The 5627-nt window shown below is 36.4% G+C and overlaps 1 non-coding gene across 1 annotated transcript; it reads left to right on the forward strand.

The window, feature by feature from the left end:
- Positions 1 to 1461: 1461 nt before the first annotated feature.
- LOC112752615 (small nucleolar RNA R71) lies at positions 1462 to 1569 on the forward strand. The gene has a single exon (XR_003177042.1). It is a non-coding gene; the product is annotated as a small nucleolar RNA R71 (small nucleolar RNA).
- The last annotated feature ends 4058 nt before the right edge of the window (positions 1570 to 5627 follow it).

The following is a 5627-nucleotide window of genomic DNA, read 5'->3' on the forward strand; positions in this document are numbered from 1 at the left end:
TTGAAGGATCAATTCTCCTCTGTCCACATCAATCACAGCTCTTGCTGTGGCCAGGAAAGGTCTTCCTAGGATGATGGATTCATCCTCTTCCTTTCCAGTATCCAGGACTATGAAATCAGCAGGGATGTAAAGGCCTTCAACCTTTACTAACACGTCCTCTACTTGTCCATAAGCCTGTTTTCTTGAATTGTCTGCCATCTCTAATGAGATTTTAGCAGCTTGCACCCCATAGATTCCCAGTTTTTCTATTACAGAGAGGGGCATGAGGTTTATTCCTGAATCAAGGTCACACAGAGCCTTAAAGATCATGGTGCCTATGGTACAAGGTATTATGAACTTTCCAGGATTCTGTCTCTTCTGAGGCAATGTCAGTTGATCCAGATCACTTAGTTCATTGATGAACAAGGGAGGTTCAACTTCCCAAGTATCAATGCCAAATAATTTGGCATTTAGCTTCATTATTGCACCAAGAAACTTGGCAATTTGCTCTTCAGTAACATCCTCATTCTCTTCAGAAGAGGAATACTCATCAGAGCTCATGAATGGCATAAGGAGGTTCAATGGAATCTCTATGGTCTCTAGATGAGTCTCAGATTCCTTTGGTTCCTCAGAGGGAAACTCCTTATTGATCACTGGACGTTCCAGGAGGTCTTCCCCTTTGGGATTCACGTCCTCTCCTTCCCTTACAGGTTCGGCCATGGTGCTTATGTCAATGGCCTTGCACTCTCCTTTTGGATTCTCTTCTGTATTGATTGGGAGAGTATTAGGAGGGATTTCAGTGATCCTTTTACTCAGCTGGCCCACTTGTGCTTCCAAATTTCTAATGGAAGACCTTGTTTCATTCATGAAACTCACAGTGGCCTTAGATAGATCAGAGACTAAGTTTGCTAAGCTAGATGGATTCTGCTCAAAATTCTCTGTCTGTTGCTGAGTGGATGATGGAAAAGGCTTGCTATTGCTAAACCTGTTTCTTCCACCATTATTAAAGCCTTGTTGAGACTTTTGATCCTTCCATGAGAAATTTGGATGATTTCTCCATGATGAGTTATAGGTGTTTCCATAAGGTTCACCTAAGTAATTCACCTCTGCTATTGCAGGGTTCTCAGGATCATAAGCTTCTTCTTCAGAAGATGCCTCTTGAGTACTATTGGATGCAGCAGCTTGCATTCCATTCAGACTCTGGGAAATCATATTGACTTGCTGAGTCAATATTTTATTCTGAGCCAATATGGTATTCAGAGTATCAATTTCAAGAACTCCCTTCTTCATAGGCATCCCATTATTCACAGGATTCCTTTCAGAAGTGTACATGAACTGGTTATTTACAACCATGTCAATGAGTTCTTGAGCTTCTGCAGGCGTTTTCTTTAGGTGAATGGATCCACCTGAAGAAGTATCCAATGACATCTTTGATAACTCAGATAGACCATCATAGAATATGTCCAGGATGGTCCATTCTGAAAGCATGTCAGAAGGACACTTTTTGGTCAACTGTTTGTATCTTTCCCAAGCTTCATAGAGGGATTCACCTTCTTTCTGTTTGAAGGTTTGAACATCCACTCTAAGCTTGCTCAGCTTTTGAGGAGGAAAGAACTTGGCTAAGAAAGCTATGACCAGCTTATCCCAAGAGTTCAGGCTGTCTTTAGGTTGAGAGTCCAACCATATTCTAGCTCTGTCTCTTACAGCAAATAGGAAAAGCATGAGCCTGTAGACTTCAGGATCTACTCCATTAGTCTTAACAGTATCACAGATCTGCAAAAATTCAATTAAGAACTGAAAAGGATCTTCAGATGGAAGTCCATGAAACTTGCAGTTCTGCTGCATCAGAGAAACTAATTGAGGTTTCAGCTCAAAATTGTTTACTCCAATGGTAGGAATGGAGATGCTTCTTCCATGTAAATTGGAATTTGGTGCAGTAAAGTCACCAAGCATTCTCCTTGCATTGTTGTTGGGTTCGGCTGCCATCTCCTTTACTTGTTCGAAATTTTCAATCAAGTTGTCTCTGGATTGTTGTAATTTAGCTTCTCTTAGTTTCCTCTTCAGAGTCCTTTCAGGTTCTGGATCAGCTTCAACAAGAATGCCTTTTTTCTCTGTCCCTGCTCATAAGAAAGAGAAGAGAAAAAGAAAAAAAGAGGAATCCTCTATGTCACAGTAAAGAGGTTCCTTATTGTTAGTAGAAGAAAAGAAGAAGAGAAAAATCTGAACTCAAAAAGAGAGAGAGAGTTCATATTTTTGGTGGGTGAGGGAGAGATGTTAGTAGATGAATAAATAAATAGAATAAGATGAGAGAGGGAAAATTTTGAAAATAATTTTTGAAAAAGAGTTAGTGATTTTTGAAAATAGTTTTTGAAAAAGGTTAGTAATTTTTTGAAAATTAAGATTTAAAAATTGAAATAATTAGTTAATTAAAAAGAAATTTTTGAAAAATGGGGGAGATATTTTCGAAAATTAGAGGGAGAGAGTTAGTTAGGTAGTTTTGAAAAAGGTAAGAAACAAATAAAAAGTTAGTTAGTTGGTTGAAACAAATTTTGAAAAGATAAGAAGATAAGAAGTTAGAGAAGATATTTTGAAATCATTTTTTTTTTTTGAAAAAGATATGATAAGAAGATATTTTGAAAAGATATGATTGAAATTAGTTTTTGAAAAAGATTTGATTTTTAAAATCACAATTAATGACTTGATTCACAAGAAATCACAAGATATGATTCTAGAACTTAAAGTTTGAACCTTTCTTAACAAGTAAGTAACAAACTTGAAATTTTTGAATCAAAACATTAATTGATGATGTTATTTTCGAAAATTTGATATAAAAATAAGAAAAAAGATTTTTGAAAAATATTTTTGGAATTTTCGAAAATAACTAAGAAATTTGAAAAAGATTTGATTTTTGAAAAAGATTTTGAAAAAGATAAGATTTTCAAATTGAAGATTTGATTTGACTCATAAGAGACAACTTGATTTTAAAAATTTTTGAAAAAGTCAATCTAAATTTTCAAATTTGATGAAAGAAAAAGGGAAAGATATTTTTTTGATTTTTGAATTTTTATGATGAGAGAGAAAAACAAGAAAAATGATGCAATGCATGAAAGTTATGAATTAAAACAATGAATGCATGCAAGAATGCTATGAATGTCAAGATGAACACCAAGAACACTATGAAGATCATGATGAACATTAAGAACACATTTTTGAAAAATTTTTAATGCAAGGAAAACATGCAAGACACCAAACTTAGAATTCTTTAATGCTTAGACACCAAGAATCCAAGAATGCATATGAAAAACAAGAAAAGACACAAAACATGCAAATGCAAAGATCAAACAAGAAGACTTACCAAGAACAACTTGAAGATCATGAAGAACACTATGAATGCATGAAATTTTTTTTTTTCGAAAAAAATGCAAGATGTACATGCAATTGACACCAAACTTATAACATGACACATGACTCAAACAAGAAACACAAAAAATATTTTTGATTTTTTTTTATGATTTTCTAATTTTTTTGGAGTTTTATTTTATATTTTTCGAAAATTATTTAGAAAAGAGAAAAATAAGGATTCAAAATTTTTAATATGAATTCCAGGAATCTTATGCTCTAAAGCTCCAATCAAAGGGTCAGGCATGGCTTAATAGCCAGCCAAGCTTTAGTTTGTAACTCAGACATGACACGTCTAACATGCCCTACAGTCGTATTAGACATGGCTTTACAGCCAGCCATGCTTCATGAAACACTAGAATTCATTCTTAAAAATTCTGAAGAAAAATTATATTTTTGAAAACGTTTTTATAAATTTTTTTTCTTCGAAAACAAAGGAGAAAATTTTGAAAGATTTTTGAAAAAATTTTGAAAATAAAACAAAAAGAAAATTACCTGATCTGAGCAACAAGATGAACCGTCAGTTGTCCAAACTCGAACAATCCCCAGCAACGGCGCCAAAAACTTGGTGCGCAGAAATTGTGATTACACTTTAATTATGTAAAATTCATCGCTCTTTCTTCCCCTTGGTAATGGCGCCAAAAACATGATGCCAATACCATGGTTCACAACTTCGCACAACTAACCAGCAAGTGCACTGGGTCGTCCAAGTAATACCTTACGTGAGTAAGGGTCGAATCCCACGGAGATTGTTGGTATGAAGCAAGCTATGGTCACCTTGTAAATCTCAGTCAGGCGGATATAAAATAGTAATGGAGTTTTCGAAAATAATTAATAAAATAGGGATAGAAATACTTATGTAAATCATTGGTGAGAATTTCAGATAAGCGAATAGAGATGCTTTCGTTCCTCTGAACCTCTGCTTTCCTGCTATCTTCATCCAATCAGTCTTACTCCTTTCTATGGCTGGCTTTATGTGATGCATCACCATTGTCAATGGTTACTTTCGGTCTTCTCTCGGGAAAATGATCCAAATGCCCTGTCACGGAACGGCTAATCGTCTGGAGGCATCACCCTTGTCAATGGTTACATCCTATCCTCTCAGTGAAAATGGTCAACGCACCCTGTCACGGCACGGCTATTCATCTGTCGGTTCTCGATCATGCTGGAATAGGATTTACTATCCTTTTGCGTCTGTCACTACGCCCAGGAATCACGAGTTTGAAGCTCGTCACAGTCATTCAATCATTGAATCCTACTCGGAATACCACAGACAAGGTTTAGACTTTCCGGATTCTCATGAATGCCGCCATCATTCTAGCTTACACCACGAAGATTCTGATTAAGAGATCTAAGAGATACTCATTCAGTCGAAGGTAGAACGGAAGTGGTTGTCAGGCATGCGTTCATAGGGAATGATGATGATTGTCACGTTCATCACATTCAGGTTGAAGAGCGAATGAATATCTTAGATGCGAAATAAGATGAATTGAATAGAAAACAGTAGTACTTTGCATTAATCTTTGAGGAACAGCAGAGCTCCACACCTTAATCTATGGAATGTAGAAACTCTACCGTTAAAAATACATAAGTGAAAGGTCCAGGCATGGCCGAATGGCCAGCTCCTCTGATCTAAGAACCAGGCGTCCAAAGATGTTCAAAGATGTCTAATACAATAGTTAAAGTCCTATTTATAATAGACTAGCTACTAGGGTTTACATAAGTAAGTAATTGATGCATAAATCCACTTCCGGGGCCCACTTGGTGTGTGATTGGGCTGAGCTTTAACTTTCCACGTGCAGAGGCCATTTGTGGAGTTGAACGCCAGGTTTTGATCCATTTCTGGCGTTCAACTCTGGTTCTTGATCCATTTCTGGCGCTGAACTCCAGAATTGGGCAAAAAGCTGGCGTTGAACGCCAGTTTACGTCATTTATCCTCGAGCAAAGTATAAACTATTATATATTTCTGGAAAGCCCTGGATGTCTACTTTCCAACGCAATTGAAAGCGCGCCAGTTTGAGTTTTGTAGCTCCAGAAAATCCATTTTGAGTGCAGGGAGGTCAGAATCCAACAGCATCAGCAGTCCTTCTTCAACCTCTGAATCTGATTTTTGCTCAAGTCCCTCAATTTCAGCCAGAAAATACCTGAAATCACAGAAAAACACACAAACTCATAGTAAAGTCCAGAAATGTGAATTTAACATAAAAACTAATGAAAACATCCCTAAAAGTAACTAGATCCTACTAAAA

Source organism: Arachis hypogaea, chromosome 15, assembly GCF_003086295.3.
Source record: "Arachis hypogaea cultivar Tifrunner chromosome 15, arahy.Tifrunner.gnm2.J5K5, whole genome shotgun sequence".
In the NCBI taxonomy this organism is placed as follows: domain Eukaryota; kingdom Viridiplantae; phylum Streptophyta; class Magnoliopsida; order Fabales; family Fabaceae; genus Arachis; species Arachis hypogaea.